The following is a 19,223-nucleotide window of genomic DNA, read 5'->3' as shown; positions in this document are numbered from 1 at the left end:
CTCCGGGTGCTCCGGTTTCCTCCCACAGTCCAAAGATGTGCAGGTTATGTGGATTGGCCATGATAAATTGCCCTTAGTGTCCAAAATTGCCCTTAGTGTTGGGTGGGGTTACTGGGTTATGGGGATAGGGTGGAGGTGTTGACTTTGGGTAGGGTGCTCTTTCCAAGAGCCGGTGCAGACTAGATGGGCTGAATGGCCTCCTTCTGCACTGTAAATTCTATAATACTGAGGTTCTACCTGTCCACGGTGTTACGAAGGATGGGCCTGGCCTCATTGCCGCGGAATGCTCCAAGTAGTTGGACCGTGCCGTACCACCTGTCCTTCGTGGAAAAGTTTTTGAAGGAAAACACCTTTGACCACAAGGCAATGAAGCAGTGGTCAGCACGTAATGTCCTCGAGGCCCTCAGGGAAAAGGAGACGGTGGAGGACGTTGGATGGCTCCCTGAGCAGACTGCCAGAGTCATCTGGCAGAACGCCTCATCACCAGAACTTTCAAACAAGCACCAAGACCTCGCTTGGCTGGTGGTGAGAAGGCCCTCCCTGTCAGATTCTTCATGCACACCCGAAGGCTCTGCGCCAATGCACGCTGCCCTCGGAGTGGCTGTGGGGGAAATGAGACGGTCACACACCTCTTGTGAATGCATTTGCAAAGAAGGTCTGGAGAGAGATGCAGTGGTATTTGTCAAGGTTTATCCCAAACAGATCTGTGACACAGGACTCTGTGCTCTACGGACTGTTTCCAGGGACACACACCGAGACGAATATCAACTGCTGCTGGAAGGTCATCAACTCGGTGAAAGACGCTCTTTGGTCTGCCCGAAACCTGCTGATCTTCCAGTGCAAAGAATTGTCCTTGACCGAGTGTTGCAGACTGGCACATTCCAAGGTCAAGGACTACATGCTGAGGGACGCACTCAAGCTTGGGGCAGCAGCCGCCAAAGCGCAATGGGGAAAGACCACTGTGTAAGGTCTTCCCAGCAAATGTACACCGAGGGGCGGGTAACAGTGTAAACCCCCCTCGGTCTGGGCCACCAACACTCCAATGTATAAAATAAACATTTAAAAAAATTTTTTTGTGGGGGCTCGGGTCAAGCCAGGCTGGGGGTTAGCTATATTTGGCGTTGCAGAAGAACCGGGAGTGCAGGAGGCGAAAGAGGCCAACATTTGGCCTTTGCGTCCCTAGTAGCCCGGCGAAGGATTATACTTATGTGGAAGGAAGCGAAGCCCCCGGGCGTGGAGGCCTGGATAAACGACATGGCAGGGTTCATAAGATTGGAACGAATAAAATTTGCGTTGAGAGGATCGTTTCAGGGGTTCTCCAGGCGGTGGCAACCGTTCCTTGACTATCTCGCGCAACGATAATGAAAAGACAGAAAGGATAGCAGCAGCAACCCAGGGGGGAGGGGGGAGCACTATTTTGTGTTTTTGCTATTTGTTTTTTCTTTTCTAGTTTTGTTGTAAGCTCACTATATTATTTAAATAATGTTTAATGTATAATCCCTTGTTGAGTTGTAAAAACGGGAAAAACTTTTGTTTGAAAAATTTCAATAAAATATATATTTTTTAAAAAGGACTGAGGTTAAGGTATCCAGATTATATGTCTGTGATTAAGGGTTAACAGCTAGGCAGGCTGTGATGTCACTCTTGGCAGGAGCTGCGTCTCTTTTTAGTTTCGTTTCCAGCCCTGCTCTGGATTCTGAGGAAAAGAGTTGTGTCTCTCAGACTGCCTTCTGAAAGTTTCTCCCCAAGGACTTTGTGAACAAATCCTGAGTGTTAACTTTATTAATGAAAGCCACCCTCGTCCCAGAGGGCCATAGGCTACTCTTCCCTTTGAGAGAGAGAGAGAGAGAGTGCTGACTTGTGGTGATTTGACCTGTGGGCCACCTCACCTCAAGCGAGGGTCAAGGTTGAGAAGGCGAGGCCTTCCTGGTAACCTCAGCCGGTACGGGAATTGAACTCCCCCCTGTTGGCATTGCTCTGCGTCACAAACCAGCCATCCAGCTGATTCCCCCACACTTTATTAATAAGTACCATTTGACCCGAGTGTGGATCTTGCCCCATTGAAATTTTAGAAGTAGACGAGAAAGTCAGCGCAGACTTTTTAAAAAAGAACTGCTAAACTGTTCATTGAAAAGCTGTTTTCTCCTTGGATGTCAATAGGATTAATCCTGTGTTAATAATGTTTGTTTTAATACGTTTTTGTTTTTGTTAGTGGAATCACTCCCAGGCATACAGCATCCTTTCCTCATAGTGTACAAATTGGAAAATTGTTGGGGTTTCTTCTCCGGTTTCCTAATATAAATTGGGGGGGGGGAGGTCTGGTCTGGTACTGTTAACATTGCGGGTCTGGTCTGGTACTGTTAACATTGCAATGTTTTTATTCAAGCCAAGGACTCAAAGAGTTGCCCATCTCCACAAAGGAAAAAGCATTAAACAACTAAAGAAAAGCCCGGGTCCCAGGCCCGGTGAGGCAGATGCTAACCATCGTGTTGTCCCTCCCTCCAGTACTGCACAAAAGGAGTCACTTGCATTTGTAGAGCATCGATCACGAACCACAGGACATCCAAAGGCACTTTACACCAACTGGGACAAAGATCTGCTGTAAAGCGAGAAGGGGGGCAGCCAACATGCGCACAGCAAGGCTCCACAATGTGATAACAATCAGGTGATCTGTTTCTTTTTTATATGTACGTTTAGTGTAGCCAATTCTTTGTTCCCCAATTAAGGGGCAATTTAGTGTGGCCAATCCACCTCGCCTGCACATCTTTTTGGGTTGTGGGGGTGAAACCCACGCAGACACGGGGGGGATTGTGCAAACTCCGCACGGACAGTGACCCAGGGCCAGGATCGACCCCGGGTCCTCGGTGTGGTGGGGCAGCAGTGCTAACCACTGCACCAACATGCCGCCCCGATCTGTTTCAGAGATCCTGATGGTGGGGGTGAATGTTGGCCAAGGCACTGGGAGATCACCAAAATGTTTTTGCATTCCCCTGGATTCGGGGTTCAAATCCCAAACCACATATTGCAGCCTGATTTTAACCCTGCAGCGTATTTTTGGCGATATTGACATTCAATACACAAAATAGAAGTCAACGCCAATAACTCCAGGGTTTCTTCACCTCAGCAGCAAAGTGACGCAGCGCAATAGCTCCTCCGCTTGGCACCGGTCCCCTGCCTCGGGCCCAGTCCCCGGCGCCCGGGCCCGGTCCCCTGCCTCGGGCCCAGTCCCCTGCCCCGGCGCCCTGGCCCGGTCCCCTGCCTCGGGCCCAGTCCCCTGCCCCGGCGCCCTGGCCCGGTCCCCTGCCACGGGCCCAGTCCCGGTCCCCTGTCCCCTGCCCCCGGGCCCCGCGCCTCAGACAGCCCGAGACCCAGCTCGAGCCTCCCCCTCCGCGCGCGCAGCCAGTCTCGGAGGCTCGAGCGCGGCTTTCAAACTGATCGCACCGCCCCCTCCGGCAACCGCCGGATCGGGGCGAGCGCAGGCGCAGTACTGATCGCAAAGCCTGGTTCACCAGGCAATGGGGGTGAGATGGGGAGGGAGAAAAGAGGTGGAAGAAATGAGGAGGAGGGGATAAATGGAGAAGTGAGGGGATGTTCTTGGGGGGGGGGTGGTGGAGGGGAGGGAGAAAAGAGGGCGTGGGGGTTGGGATAGAGGGAGGGTCTTGGAATGGAAGGGCGGGGTTTGAAGAGAAGGGGCGGGGTTAGGGGTGGGGCGGGGTTACAGGAGGGGGCACGGCTCCAGGAGGGGCGGAGTTACGGGACAGGGGGCGGGGTCAGGCAGCGGAGGGGGAGGGGCAGATCGATGGGGTTTTGGTGCGGGGAGGGGCAGGGATCAATGGGGTGGGGTTAGTGAGGGGGAGGGACAGGGATCAATGGGGTGGGGTTAGTGAGGGGGAGGGGCAGGGATCGATGGGGCGAAGTTCGGGAGTGGAGGGGGCGGGGAGGCAGAGGAGGGGGAGGTGTATCAAACAAACATGACAATGTAAATATTTAAGAAGGAATTGAAACGTAAAGAGTGATATGTGTATAATATTATCAAAATTGAATGGAAGAAAGTCAAGGCAATGTGTAATTCTGAATGAAATGTACAGTCAAGACAATTCGAAATGTTCTGTAATGCTTATGATAAATTTTATGAATAAAGTATATTTTTTTGAATTAAAAAAGAATCTGTTCTCATCGGTTTAATATCTGATACGTCCCTTATCTGGGGACCATATATTAAATTGATTTTTGGAGCAGGGAGATGGAATAGGGGCTTGCTCCGTCCACTCCACGCATCGATTCGGTATTGCAGTATCTCCGAGAACGGTGCACAAACCCCTTTATGGGGAATTTCAAAGTACAAAAACAGTTCAAGCATGCACATGCACAGCTACACTTTATCCCCTTTCTTACAATTCTCTACTTTATGCCTTTTCTTACAATTCTCTGCTCCACACCAAAATTCATGCCCATTATACACATCCCACACACTATTCCAGTATCTCCACCAACCCTATCCCATCTCCCTGCTCCAAAAAACCCTCCTCTATGGGCAATTTCAAAGTACAAAAACACTTCAAGCATGCACATCCAATTCTCCATTTTATGCCTTTTCTTCCAATTCTCTACTCAATCACACAAAAAAACACAATCATTTTATGCCGGACGGTATGACCTGAAGCCAACAGATAGCACTGTTTCCCAGACCTTCCTGTCGACTATCACGGAGGTCATAGGCGACAGCGAGCTGGAAAACCTGGACAAACCGCTAACTCTGGATGAGCTGACAAAGGCCGTCAAGTCCTTCGAGACGAGTAAAACTCAAGCTTGGGGCAGCAGCCGCCAAGGCGCAATGGGGAAAGACCACTGTGTACGGTCTTTCCAGCAAATGTACACCGAGGGGCGGGTAACAGTGTAAAGCCCCCTCGGTCTGGGCAACCAACACTCCAATGTACAAAAAAAAACATGACAATGTAAATATTTAAGAAGGAATTGAAACGTAAAGAGTGATATGTGTATGATAGTATCAAAATTGAATAGAAGAAAGTCAAGGCAATGTGTAATTCTGAATGAAATGTACAGTCAAGACAATTTGAAATGCTCTGTAATGCTTATGATAAATTTTATGAATAAAGTATATATTTTTTTGAATTAAGAAAAAAAAAAAAAAAAAAAAAAAAAAAAAAAAAAAAAATCGGACTTCCGGTTGCGGCGATGACCAGCTAAGCCGCACGTTTCGGCGGCTCCAGCTCAAACGGACCTTCGGGCTCTTTTAATAGCCCCAGCGGGGAATATTTTCAAGACGAAACCCGGTGTGGGGTGAGATAACGGGGAGTCACACCCCAACGAAAGAGAAAAATATCTGCGGCGGTGGCTACATCGCGAAGAATCCTCGCGGATAGGGACAGGAGGAAAAAAGGAGCAAGATGGCGGCGGAGAAAGCCCAGGCGACATGGGGGCCCGACCAAGACGAATTTTTAAGACGGTGTGTGGACTACTTAAGAAGGAGGTGCTGACCCCGATGCTACAGGCAATTGAGGGGCTTAAGGAGGCACAAAAGACCCAGGAGACGGAGCTCCGTGTGGTGGAGCAGAAGGTGACGGATAACGAAGACGAGAACCTGGGCCTGGCGGTCAAAACGCAGACGCACGAGGCGCTCCACAAAAAGTGCATTGAAAGGATTGAAGCTCTAGAAAATAGAGCACGGAGAAAGAACCTTCGGATCCTGGGTCTCCCCGAGGGAGTGGAAGGAGCGGACTGCGGGGCTTACGTGAGCACGATGCGAAGCTCGCTGATGGGAGCTGAGGCCCCCTCGGGCCCCTTGGAAGTGGAAGGGGCTCATCGGGTCCCTGCGAGGAGATCAAAGGCGGGAGAACCACCTAGGGCGACAATCGTGCGATTTCATCGCCTCAATGATAGAGAAGTGGTTCTGAGATGGGCCAAAAAGGTACGAAGTAGTAGATGGGAGAATGCGGTGGTACGGGTGTACCAGGATTGGAGTGCGGAGGTGGCGAGAAGGAGGGCGCGTTTTAATCGAGCCAAGGAGGTGCGACACAAGAAGAAGGTGAGGTTTGGGATGCTGCAGCCGGCGCGACTATGGGTCACGTACCAGGAGAGACATCACTACTTCGAAACGGCGGAAGAAGCATGGACCTTTATTAAAAATGAGAAACTGGATCGGAACTGAGGGACTGATGTTAGAGGGGAAATGATACTGTCGATGTATATAGGGATGTAAATTGGGAAGGGGGGGACACTAAGAAATGTGGGCGCCGGTGGGGGGAAAGAAGAGACACAGGCGGGGGATGGGGAATGGGAGTGTGGCGGTAGAGGGAGCTGCGCCACAAGGGGCGGGACAACTATAGAGAATACGGGGCTTACTGTCCTTGTTCCCGCGCCAGAAAGGTGATGGCGGGAAGATAGGCACAAGGTAGATGGGAGTTCCCTACACGGGGGGGTCAAGGAGTGAGCGGGAGAAGCCGGGGTCAGTTGAAGTCAGCTGACTTTCGGAAGTAATATGGGGGGAGCAATCACGCTAGATGGGGATCTAGCGGGGGGGGGTGGGGGGGGGGAGCATAACTGGGTTGCTGCTGCAGAAATCAAAGAGGAACTGGTTAATGAAAGGGTGGTCGGGGCTGGAATGCGCCACCTGGGGAACGGGTGGGAGCGCGGAACCGGGACGTGGGACTGGCCTAGAGAGGGTGATGGCTAGTCGACACGGGAAGGGGGCAGGTAGCCCCCCAGTGCGGCTGATCACGTGGAACGTGAGAGGCCTAAATGGACCGATTAAAAGGGCCCGAGTGTTCGCGCACTTGAAAGGACTGAGGGCAGACGTGGCTATGCTTCAGGAGACGCACCTGAAGGTGGCGGACCAAGTTAGGTTAAGGAAAGGATGGGTGGGACAGGTGTTCCACTCAGGGCTGGATGCAAAGAATAGAGGGGTGGCCATATTGGTGGGGAAACGGGTATCATTCGAAGCTAGGAGCATTGTAGCAGATAGCGGAGGCAGATATGTGATGGTGAGTGGCAGACTGGAGGGAACGGAGGTCGTGTTGGTTAACGTATATGCCCCAAATTGGGATGATGCGGGATTCATGAAGCGGATGCTGGGACGTATCCCGGACCTGGAGGTAGGAAACCTGATAATGGGGGGAGACTTCAACACCGTGTTGGACCCAGGGTTAGATAGATCTAGATCTAGGACCGGAAGAAGGCCGGCAGCGGCCAAGGTGCTTAAGGGGTTTATGGACCAAATGGGGGGAGTGGATCCATGGCGATTTGTTAGGCCAAAGGCCAAGGAGTTCTCCTTCTTCTCCCATGTTCACAAGGTGTATTCCCGGATAGAATTCTTTGGTTTGGGAAGGTCGCTGATCTCGAGGGTGGAAGAAACTGAGTATTCAGCCATAGCTGTCTCAGATCATGCCCCACATTGGGTGGACCTGGAACTAGGAGTGGAGAGGGAGCAGCGTGCACTCTGGCGATTAGATGTGGGATTGCTGGCAGATGAGGGAGTCTGTGGAAGGGTGCGGGGATGTATCGAGAGATACCTGGAGGCCAATGACGACGGGGAGGTCCGAGTGGGAGTAGTATGGGAAGCACTAAAGGCGGTGGTCAGAGGAGAGCTGATCTCCATCAGGGCCCACAAAGGGAAAATAGAGGCCAAGGAAAGGGAAAGATTACTGGGGGAGATTTTAAGGGTGGATAAAGAATACGCGGAGGCCCCGGAGGACGGACTATACAGGGAGAGACGACGACTCCAGACGGAGTTCGACCTTCTGACCACTAGGAGGGCAGAGGCGCAGTGGAGGAAGGCACAGGGAATGAGATATGAATATGGGGAAAAGGCTAGTCGCCTGTTGGCCCATCAGCTGCGAAAGAGGACAGCGGCGAGGGAGATAGGGGGAATTAGAGATGAAAAGGGAGCTACGGTGCGGAGAGCAGGGAAGATAAACGAGGTGTTGAAGACCTTTTACGAAAGACTATATAGGTCCCAACCCCCGGAGGGAAAAGAGGAGATGCGGCAGTTGATGGACCAATTAAGGTTCCCCAGGGTGGAGGAGCAGGAGGTGGAAGGCCTGGGGGCACCAATTGGGGTGGACGAGGTTACCAAGGGGCTGGGGAACATGCAGGCAGGGAAGGCCCCGGGACCAGATGGGTTCCCGGTGGAGTTTTAGAGAAAATATGTGGACTTGCTGGCCCCGCTGTTGGTGAGGACTTTTAACGAGGCCAGAGAAGGGGGGACTCTACCCCCGACAATGTCGGAGGCGATGATATCGCTAATTTTGAAGCGGGATAAAGATCCGCTGCAGTGCGGGTCCTATAGGCCTATCTCACTGCTAAATGTGGACGCCAAATTGCTAGCAAAGGTGCTGGCAACGAGGATAGAGGATTGTGTTCCGGGAGTGGTGCACAAAGACCAAACAGGATTCGTAAAGAGGAAACAACTAAATGTCAACGTGCGATGGCTATTAGGGGTGATAATGATGCCCCCAGTAGAGGGGGAGGCAGAGATAGTGGCGGCAATGGATGCAGAGAAGGCATTTGATAGGGTGGAGTGGGAGTATCTATGGGAGGTGCTGAGGAGGTTCGGGTTCGGGGACGGGTTTGTTAGCTGGGTCAAACTCCTCTATGGGGCCCCAACGGCAAATGTGGTCACGGGTCGGCAAAGATCGGAGTATTTTCGACTATTCAGGGGAACAAGACATGGATGCCCGCTATCTCCATTACTGTTCGCGTTGGCAATTGAACCACTGGCCATGGCACTGAGAGACTCCAGAAAATGGAGAGGGGTGATTAGAGGGGGAGAGGAACACCGAGCATCACTCTACGCGGATGACCTACTGCTATATGTAGCGGACCCGGTGGGGGGGATGACAGAGGTCATGCAGATATTGAGGGAGTTCGGAGATTTCTCGGGATATAGGCTTAACATGGGAAAGAGTGAACTTTTTGTGATACACCCTGGGGACCAGAGGAGAGGGATAGATGGCCTACCGTTAAGGAGAGTGGAAAGAAACTTTCGATACCTGGGGATTCAGATAGCCAGGAGCTGGGGAACCTTACACAGACTTAATCTGACACGACTGGTGGAACAAATGGAAGAGGACTTCAAGAGGTGGGACATGCAGCCGCTGTCACTGGCGGGCAGAGTGCAGGCAATTAAGATGATGGTCCTCCCGAGGTTCCTATTTGTGTTCCAATGTCTCCCTATACTGATCACTAAGGCCTTTTTTTTTAAAATAGACAGGAGCATCACGAGCTTCGTGTGGGCATGGAAGGTTCCGAGGGTAAGGAGGGGGTTCTTACAACGTAGGAGAGACAGAGGGGGACAGGCGCTGCCGAATTTAGGCGACTACTACTGGGCCGCCAATGTGGCGATGATTCGTAAGTGGATGATAGAGGGAGAGGGAGCGGCGTGGAAAAGACTAGAGATGAAGTCCTGCAAAGGGACGAGTCTAGAAGCGCTGCTGACGGCGCCACTACCGCTCTCACCAAAAAAATTTACCGCGAACCCAGTGGTGGCGGCAACATTAAGTATCTGGGGGCAATGGAGGTGACAGAGAGGTGTGCTGGGAGCCTTGATGGGGTCCCCAATTAGGAACAACCATAGGTTTGCCCCAGGGAGGCTGGATGGAGGATTCCAGAGCTGGCACCAGTTGGGAATTAGGAGAGTGGGAGATTTATTTATAGACGGGACGTTTGCGATCTTGGGAGCGCTGGAGGAAAAGTATAAGCTGCCCCGGGGAAATTTCTTTAGGTATATGCAGGTGAGGGCGTTCACAAGACAACAGGTGAGGGAATTTCCTCTGCTCCCGACACAGGGGATCCAGGATAGAGTGCTTTCGGGGGGGGTGGGTCGGGGAGGGCAAGGTGTCAGAGATATACCGGGAGATGAGAGAAGAGGGGGAGGAGCTGGTGGGCGAACTGAAAGGAAAATGGGAAGAAGAGCTCGGGGAGGAGATTGAGGAGGGTTTGCGGGTTGATGCCCTAAGCAGGGTAAATTCCTCTTCCTCGTGTGCCAGGCTTAGCCTGATCCAATTTAAGGTGCTGCATAGAGCACACAGAACGGGAGCAAGGTTGAGCAGGTTCTTCCGAGTGGAGGACAAGTGTGGGAGGTGCGGCGGAAGCCCGGCAAACCACACACATATGTTTTGGTCGTGTCCGGCACTGGAGGGGTATTGGAAGGGAGTGACGGGAGTGATCTCGAAGGTGGTGAAGGTCCGGGTCAAACCAGGCTTGGGGTTAGCTTTACTTGGAGTTGCGGATGAGCCGGGAGTGCAGCAGGCGAAAGAGGCCGATGTCGTGGCCTTTGCGTCCCTAGTAGCCCGGCGTAGGATTTTACTCATGTGGAAGGAAGCGAAACCCCCCGGACTGGAGACCTGGATAAACGAAAAGGCGGGGTTCATAAAACTGGAGCAGATTAAGTTTGCGCTGAGAGGATCGTCTCAAGGGTTCACCAGACGGTGGCAACCGTTCCTCGACTACCTAGCGGAACGTTAGAGGGAAGATAGATGACCAGCAGCAGCAACCCGGGGGGGGGGGGGGGGGAAGGGGGGGTAAGATATTTGGGTTCTGGGAGGGGGAGGGGGGAGTTTCATTTTATGTTATTTGGTTAGTTTACCATGTTAGTTAGTTACTCATTGTTAGATTGTAGCTATCATGTTACTTGTACTTTTTATTTTTATTTTGTTTGATGTGTAAGGGGAAAACATTGTGATTGAAAAACTTTAATAAAATATATTTTAAAAAAATAGAAAAATAAAAAAATCTGTTCTTATCAGTTTAAGGCCGTCAAGTCCTTCCAGACGAGTAAGACTCCCGGAAACGACGGCTTACCGGTTGAGTTGTATTCGGCTCTGTGGGACTGGATGGGCCCAGACCTGCTGGAAGTGTGCGAGAGTATGCTTCTGGAAGGCAGCATGTCAGAGTCCATGAGGAAAGGCATCATCACCCTCATCTACAAGCAGAAGGGGGAAAGGGAAGAAATTCGAAATTGGCGACCCATTTCACTGTTGAATGTGGACTACAACATTCTAGCAAAGGTCATCGCCAATCGGGTCAAGTCTGCTCTGGAGTCGGTGATCCACCCTGACCAGACCTGTGCTGTACCCGGCAGGAAGATCTCTGATAGCCTCGCGCTACTCAGGGATACGATCGCCTACGTGCAGGACAGGAGGGTGGACACTTGCCTCATCAGCCTTGACCAGGAGAAGGCTTTTGACAGAATATCGCACACCTACATGATGGATGTGCTCTCCAAAATGGGGTTTGGGGAGGGAATTCGCAATTGGATCAAACTGCTCTACACCAACATCGATAGCGCAGTCTCAATCAATGGGTGGGAATCAGAAAAGTTCCAGATCAGATCTGGAGTCAGGCAGGGCTGCCCTCTCTCCTCTGCCCTTTTTGTGTGCTGCATAGAACCTTTTGCCGAGTCCATCAGGAAGTATCCGGGTATAAGAGGAGTGACGATCCCAGGCAGTGGAGGCATGCAAGTCAAGGCCTCCCTGTACATGGACGACGTTGCCGTCTTCTGCTCGGATCCTGCGTCTGTACGCAGGCTCTTGAACGCCTGCGACCAGTTTGAACTGGCCTCGGGAGCCAAGGTAAACCGTGGCAAGAGCGAGGCCATGTTCTTTGGGAACTGGGCCGACCGGTCCTTTGTCCCCTTCACTGTCAGGTCAGATTACCTGAAGGTGCTGGGGATATGGTTCGGAGCTGCTGGGGCGTGCACCAAAAACTGGGAGGAGCGCATAGGAAAGGTAAGACAGAAACTGGGCTGGTGGGAGCAACGCTCCCTCTCCATTGCGGGCAAAACCCTGGTCATCAGGTGTGAGGTACTCTCGGTGCTACTGTACGTGGCGCAGGTCTGGCCCATAACCCGACCCTACGCCACAGCAGTCACCCGGGCCATCTTCAAATTTATCTGGAGATCCAAGATGGACCGTGTCCGAAGGGACACATGTACAAACCTCTGGAGAAGGGAGGGCAGAACGTACCCAACGCCTCCCTCATCCTATTGGCCACCTTTGTGTCCAGCTGCATCAAGCTGTGCGTGGACCCCCAGTATGCAAACACCAAGTGTCACTACATACTGAGGTTCTACCTGTGCCCGGTGTTACGAAGGATGGGCCTGGCCTCATTGCCGCGGAACGCTCCAAGTAGTTGGACCGTACCGTACCACCTGTCCTTCGTGGAAACGTTTTTGAAGGAAAACACCTTTTTTAAAAAATATATTTTATTATGTTTTCAAAGACAATTTTTTCCCTTACTAATCAACAAAAATGGTAGCTTGATACCTGCTAGAGAACATTGTTTAAATAATATAGTAAACTAACCAAATAACACAAAGTAATGCTCCCCCCACCCCCTCTCCCCATCTAGAACACAAACAATTTACCCCCCCACCCCCCGCAGGCTGCTGCTGGCTATCTATCTTCCCCCTAACGTTCCGCTAGATAGTCGAGGAACGGTTGCCACCGCCTGGTGAACCCTTGAGCCGAACCTCTCAGCGCAAAGTTCATCCGCTCCAGTTTTATGAACCCCGCCATATATTTTATCCAGGTCTCCAGGCCGGGGTGTTTCGCTTCCTTCCACATGAGTAAAATCCTACGCCGGGCTACTAGGGACGCAAAGGCCACAACATCGGCCTCTTTCGCCTCCTGCACTCCCGGCTCATCCGCTACTCCAAATATAGCTAACCCCCAGCCTGGCTTGACACGGACCTTCACCACCTTCGAGATCACTCCCGTCACTCCCCTCCAATACCCCTCCAGTGCCGAACACGACCAAAACATATGTGTGTGGTTCGCCGGGCTTCCCCCGCACTTCCCACACTTGTCCTCCACTCCGAAGAACCTGCTCAACCTTGCTCCCGTTATGTGTGCTCCATGCAGCACCTTAAATTGGATCAGGCTCAGCCTGGCACACGAGGAAGAGGAATTTACCCTGCTTAGGGCATCAGCCCACAAACCCTCCTCAATCTCCTCCCCGAGCTCTTCTTCCCATTTTCCCTTCAGTTCGTCCACCAGCTCCTCCCCCTCTTCTCTCATCTCCCGGTACATCTCGGACACTTTGCCCTCCCCGACCCACCCCCCCGAAAGCACCCTGTCCTGGATCCCCTGTGTCGGGAGCAGCGGAAATTCCCTCACCAGTTGTCTCGTGAACGCTCTCACCTGCATATACCTAAAGGTATTTCCCAGGGGCACTCATACTTTTCCTCAAGTATTCCCAAACTCGCAAACGTCCCATCTATAAATAAGTCTCCCACTCTCCTGATTCCTGCCCGGTACCAGCTCTGGAATCCTCCGTCCAGCCTCCCTGGGGCAAACCTATGGTTGTTCCTGATCGGGGACCACACCGAGTCTCCCAGCACACCCCTCTGTTGCCTCCATTGCCCCCAGATACTTAATGTTGCCGCCACTACTGGGTTCGTGGTAAACGTTTTCGGGGAGAGCGGTAATGGCGCCGTCACCAGCGCCTTCAAGCTCGTCCCTTTGTAGGACTTCATCTCCAACCTTTTCCACGCTGCTCCCTCTCCCTCTATCATCCACTTACGAATCATCGCCACGTTGGCGGCCTAATAGTAGTCGCCCAAATTCGGCAACGCCAGTCCCCCTCTGTCTCTACTACGTTGTAGGAACCCCCTCCTTACCCTCGGGGCCTTCCCTGCCCACACGAAGCTCGTGATGCTCCTATCTATTTTTTTTAAAGAAGGCCTTAGTGATCAGTATAGGGAGACATTGGAACACAAATAGGAACCTCGGGAGGACCATCATCTTAATTGCCTGCACTCTGCCCGCCAGTGAAAGCGGCTGCATGTCCCACCTTTTGAAATCCTCTTCCATTTGTTCCACCAGCCGTGTCAGATTGAGTCTGTGTAACGTTCCCCAGCTCCTGGCTATCTGAATCCCCAGGTATCGGAAGTTTCTTTCCACTCTCCGTAGTGGTAGGCCATCTATCCCTCTAGTCTGGTCCCCAGGGTGTATCACAAAAAACTCACTCTTTCCCATGTTAAGCCTATATCCCGAGAAATGTCCAAACTCCCTCAATATCTGCATGGCCTCTGTCATCCCCCCCACTGGATCCGTCACATACAGCAGTAGGTCATCCGCATAGAGTGACACTCGGTGTTCCTCTCCCCCTCCAACCACCCCTCTCCATTTTCTGGAGTCTCTCAGCGCTATGGCCAGTGGTTCAATTGCCTGCGCGAACAGTAATGGGGACAGCGGGCATCCCTGTCTTGTTCCCCTGTGTAGTCGAAAATACTCCGACCTTTGCCAATTTGTGACCACACTTGCCATTGAGGCCCCAGAGAGGAGTTTAACCCAGCTAACAAACCCCTCCCCGAACCCAAACCTCCTCAGCACCCCCCATAGATACTCCCACGCCACCCTATCAAATGCCTTCTCTGCATCCATTGCCGCCACTATCTCTGCCTCCCCCTCTGCTGGGGGCATCATTATCACCCCTAATAGCCGTTGCACGTTGACATTCAATTGTCTCCCCTTTACGAACCCTGTCTGGTCTTCGTGCACCACCCCCGGGACACAATCCTCCATCCTCGTCGCCAGCACATTTGCCAGCAACTTGGCGTCCACATTTAGCAATGAGATAGGCCTATCGGACCCGCACTGCAGCGGATCTTTATCTCGCTTCAAGATTCGAGATATCGTCGCCTCCTACATTGTTGGGGGTAGGGTCCCCCCTTCTCTGGCCTCGTTAAAGGTTCTTACCAGCAGTGGGGCCAACAGGTCCGCATATTTTCTATAGAATTCCACCGGGAACACATCTGGTCCCGGGGCCTTCCCTGCCTGCATGATCCCCAGCCCTTTGATCACCTCGTCCACCCCAATTGGCGCCCCCAGGCCTGCCACCTCCTGCTCCTCCACCTTCGGGAACCTTAGTTGGTCCAGAAACTGCTGCATCCCTTCTTTTCCCTCCGGGGGTTGGGACCTATATAGCCTCTCGTAAAAGGTCTTAAACACCTCGTTTATCTTCCCTGCTCTCCGCACCGTGGCTCCCGTTTCATCCCTAACTCCCCCTATCTCCTTCGCCGCTGTCCTCTTTCGCAGCTGGTGGGCCAACAGGCGACTCGCCTTTTCCCCATATTCATATCTCATCCCCTGTGCCTTCCTCCACTGTGCCTCTGCCCTCCCTGTGGTGAGCAGATCGAACTCCGTCTGGAGTCATCGCCTCTCCCTGTATAGTCATTCATCCGGGGCCTCCGCATATTTTTTATCTACCTTCAAAATCTCTCCCAGTAGTCTTTCCCTTTCTTTGGCCTCCGTTTTCCCCTTGTGAGCCCTGATGGAGATCAACTCTCCCCTGACCACCGCTTTTAGTGCTTCCCATACTACTCCTACTCGGACCTCCCCGTTGTCGTTGGCCTCCAGGTATCTTTCGATACATCCCCGCACCCTTCCGCAGACTCCCTCATCCGCCAATAATCCCATATCCAGCCGCCAGAGTGGATGCTGCTCCCTCTCCTCTCCTAGTTCCAGGTCCACCCAGTGTGGGGAATGATCTGAAACAGCTATGGCTGAGTACTCAGTTCCTTCCACCCTCGATATCAGTGACCTACCCAAAACAAAGAAATCTATCCGGGAGTATACCTTATGGACATGGGAGAAAAAGGAGAACTCTTTGGCCAGTGACCTAGCAAATCTCCACGGATCCACTCCCCCCATTTGGTCCATAAACCCATTAAGTACCTTGGCCGCTGCCGGCCTTCTTCCGGTCCTAGATCTAGATCTATCTAACCCTGGGTCCAGCACGGTGTTGAAGTCCCCCCCCATTATCAGGTTTCCTACCTCCAGGTCCGGGATACATCCCAGCATCCGCTTCATAAATCCCACATCATCCCAATTCGGGGCATATACATTAACCAACACGACCTCCATTCCTTGCAGTCTGCCGCTCACCATCACATATCTGCTACCGCTGTCCGCTACAATGTTCCTCGCCTCGAATGACACCCGTTTCCCCACCAATATGGCCACCCCCCTTGTTCTTTGCGTCCAGCCCCGAGTGGAACGCCTGTCCCACCCATCCTTTCCTTAACCTAACCTGGTCCGCCACCTTCAGGTGCGTCTCCTGAAGCATGCCCACGTCTGCCTTCAGTCCTTTTAAGTGCGCGAACACTCGGGCCCTCTTAATTGGCCCATTTAGGCCTCTCACATTCCACGTGATCAGCCGGACCCGTGCCCGCCCCCCTCCCCTGTCGACTAGCCATCACCCTCTCTGGGCCAGTCCCACGTCCCGGTTCCGCGCACCCACCCGTCCCCCAGGCGGCGCATTCCCGCCCCGACCACCTTTTCTTTTACCAGTTCCTTCTCGATCTCCGCAGCAGCAACCCAGTTATCCCCCCCCCCCCCACCCCGCTAGACCCCCATCTAGCATGGTTACTCCCCCCATATTGCTTCCAAAAGTCAGCTGACTTCAACTGACCCCGGCTTCTCCCGCTCTCTCCTTGACCCCCCCCCCCCCCCCCCCCCATATGAGGAACTCCCATCCACCTTGCGCCTATCTTCCCACCATCATCTTTCTGACGCGGGAACAAGAAAAACAAACCTTGTGTTCTCTAGAGCCGTCCCGCCCCTTGTGGCGCAGCTCCCTCCGCCGCCCCACTCCCATTCCCCATCCCCCGCCTGAGCCTCTTCTTCCCCCGCACCGGCGCCCACATTTCTCAATGTCCCCCCCTCCCCAATTTACATTTCTATATCCATCAGCATTGTCGATTCCCCTCCAACATCAGTCCCACAGTTCTGATCCAGTTTCTCGTTTTTAATGAAGGTCCATGCTTCTTCCGCCGGTTCAAAGTAGTAATGCCTCTCCTGGTGCGTGACCCACAGTCGCGCCGGCTGCAACATCCCGAACTTCACTTTCTTCTTGTGCAGCACCTCCTTGGCTCGATTGAAGCTCGCCCTCCTTCTCGCCACCTCCGCACACCAATCCTGATACACTCGTAGCACCGCATTCTCCCATCTACTACTCCGTATCTTCATGGCCCATCTCAGAACCGCCTCTCTATCATTGAAGCAGTGAAATCGCACGATCATCGCCCTAGATGGTTCTGCTGCCTTTGGTCTCCTCGCAGGGACCCGATGGGCCCCTTCCACTTCCAAGGGGCCCGAGGGGGCCTCAGCTCCCATTAGCGAGCGTAGCATCATACTCACGTAAGCCCCGCCGTCAGCTCCTTCCACTCCCTAGGGGAGAACCAGGATCCGGAGGTTCTTTCTCCGTGATCTGTTTTCTAGGACTTCAATCCTTTCGATGCACTTCTTATGGAGCGCCTCGTGCGTCTGCATTTTGACCGCCAGGCCCAGGATCTCGTCCTCGTTGTCAGTCACCTTCTGCTCCACAACATGGAGCTCTATCTCCTGGGTCTTTTGTGTCTCCTTAAGCCCCTCAATTGCTTGTAGCATCGAGGCCAGCACCTCCTTTTTTAGCAGCTCCACACACCGTCTTAAAAATTCATCCTGGTCTGGTCCCCAGGTCACCTCCGCCGCCATCTTGCTCCTTTCTTCCTTCTGCCACTGCCCTCGAGGATTCTTCGAGATCTGGCCACCACCGCCGATATTTTTCTTTTTCGCTGGGGGGGGGGGACTCCTTGTTGTCTCACCCCACACCGGGTTTTGTCCCGAAAAAATTCCACGTTGGGGCTCTTAAAAGAGCCCGAAGGTCCGTTCGAGCTGGAGCCGCCGAAACGTGCGGCTTAGCTGGTCATCGCCGCAACCGGAAGTCGAAGGAAAACACCTTTGACCACAAGGCAATGAAGCAGTGGTCAGCACGTAATGTCCTCGAGGCCCTCATGGAAAAGGAGACCGTGGAGGACGTTGGATGGTTCCCTGAGCAGACTGCCAGAGTCATCTGGCAGAACGCCTCATCACCAGAACTTTCAAACAAGCACCAAGACCTAGCTTGGCTGGTGGTGAGAAGGGCCCTCCCTGTCATATTCTTCATGCATACCCGAAGGCTCTGCGCCAATGCACCCTGCCCTCGGAGTGGCTGTGGGGGAAATGAGACGGTCACACACCTCCTTGTGGAATGTGCCTTTGCAAAGAAGGTCTGGAGAGAGATGCAGTGGTATTTGTCAAGGTTCATCCCGAACAGCTCTGTGACACAGGACTCTGTGCTCTACGGACTGTTTCCAGGGACACACACCGAGACAAATATCAACTGCTGCTGGAAGGTCATCAACTCGGTAAAAGACGCTCTTTGGTCTGCTGATCGTCCAGTGCAAAGAATTGTCCTCGACCGAGTGTTGCAGACTGGCACATTCCAAGGTCCAGGACTACGTGCTGAGGGACGCACTCAAGCTTGGGGCAGCAGCCGCCAAGGCGCAATGGGGAAAGACCATTGTGTAAGGTCTTCCCAGCAAATGTACACCGAGGGGCGGGTAACAGTGTAAACCCCCCTCGGTCTGGGCCACCAACACTCCAATGTATAAAACAAACATGACAATGTAAATATTTAAGAAGGAATTGTAATGTAAAGAGTGATATGTGTATGATAATATCAAAATTGAATGGAAGTCAAGGCAATGTGTAACTCTGACGGAAATGTACAGTCAAGACAATTCGAAATGTTCTGTAATGCTTATGATAAATTTTATGAATAAAGTATATTTTTTTGAATTAAATTTTTTTTTAAAAAATCTGTTCTTATCAGTTTAATATCTGATACGTCCGTTATCTGGGGAGCATATATTAAATTGATTTTTGGAGCAGGGAGATGGAATAGGGGCTTGCTCCGTCCACTCCACGCATCGACTCCGTATTGTAGTATCTCCGAGAACGGTGCACAAACCCCGTTATGGGGAATTTCAAAGTACAAAAACACTTCAAGCATGCACAGGCACTTCTACACTTTATCCCCTTTCTTACAATTATCGACTACACACAAATATTCATGCCCATTATACACATCCCACACACGATTCCAGTATCTCCACCAACCCTATCCCATCTCCCTGCTCCAAAAAACCCTCCTCTATGGGCAATTTCAAAGTACAAAAACACTTCAAGCATGCACATCCAATTCTCCGCTTTATGCCTTTTCTTACAATTCTCTACTCAATCACACTAAAATTCATGCCCATTCTCCATATGCCACACACTATTCCAGTATCTCCGCGAACCTTGCACCCCCCCCACATGGGGAATTTCAAAGTCTAAAAATAGCTTGAGCACAGTTATACTTCTCCACTTTATACTCTTTTCTGATCATCCTCCAGTCAA

General features: G+C 52.3%; 1 non-coding gene and 1 pseudogene across 1 annotated transcript; both read left to right on the top strand.

Moving 5' to 3' along the window:
- Positions 1-4,142: 4,142 nt before the first annotated feature.
- On the top strand, positions 4,143-4,319 carry LOC140408027 (U2 spliceosomal RNA; annotated as a pseudogene).
- A 14,288-nt stretch (positions 4,320-18,607) lies between these two features.
- Positions 18,608-18,793, top strand: LOC140408053 (U2 spliceosomal RNA). Its single transcript, XR_011939998.1, has one exon. It is a non-coding gene; the product is annotated as a U2 spliceosomal RNA (small nuclear RNA).
- Positions 18,794-19,223: the final 430 nt, after the last annotated feature.

This window comes from Scyliorhinus torazame, chromosome 2 (genome assembly GCF_047496885.1).
Source record: "Scyliorhinus torazame isolate Kashiwa2021f chromosome 2, sScyTor2.1, whole genome shotgun sequence".
Lineage (NCBI taxonomy): Eukaryota > Metazoa > Chordata > Chondrichthyes > Carcharhiniformes > Scyliorhinidae > Scyliorhinus > Scyliorhinus torazame.
This window is presented reverse-complemented; position numbering and strand designations above follow the sequence as displayed.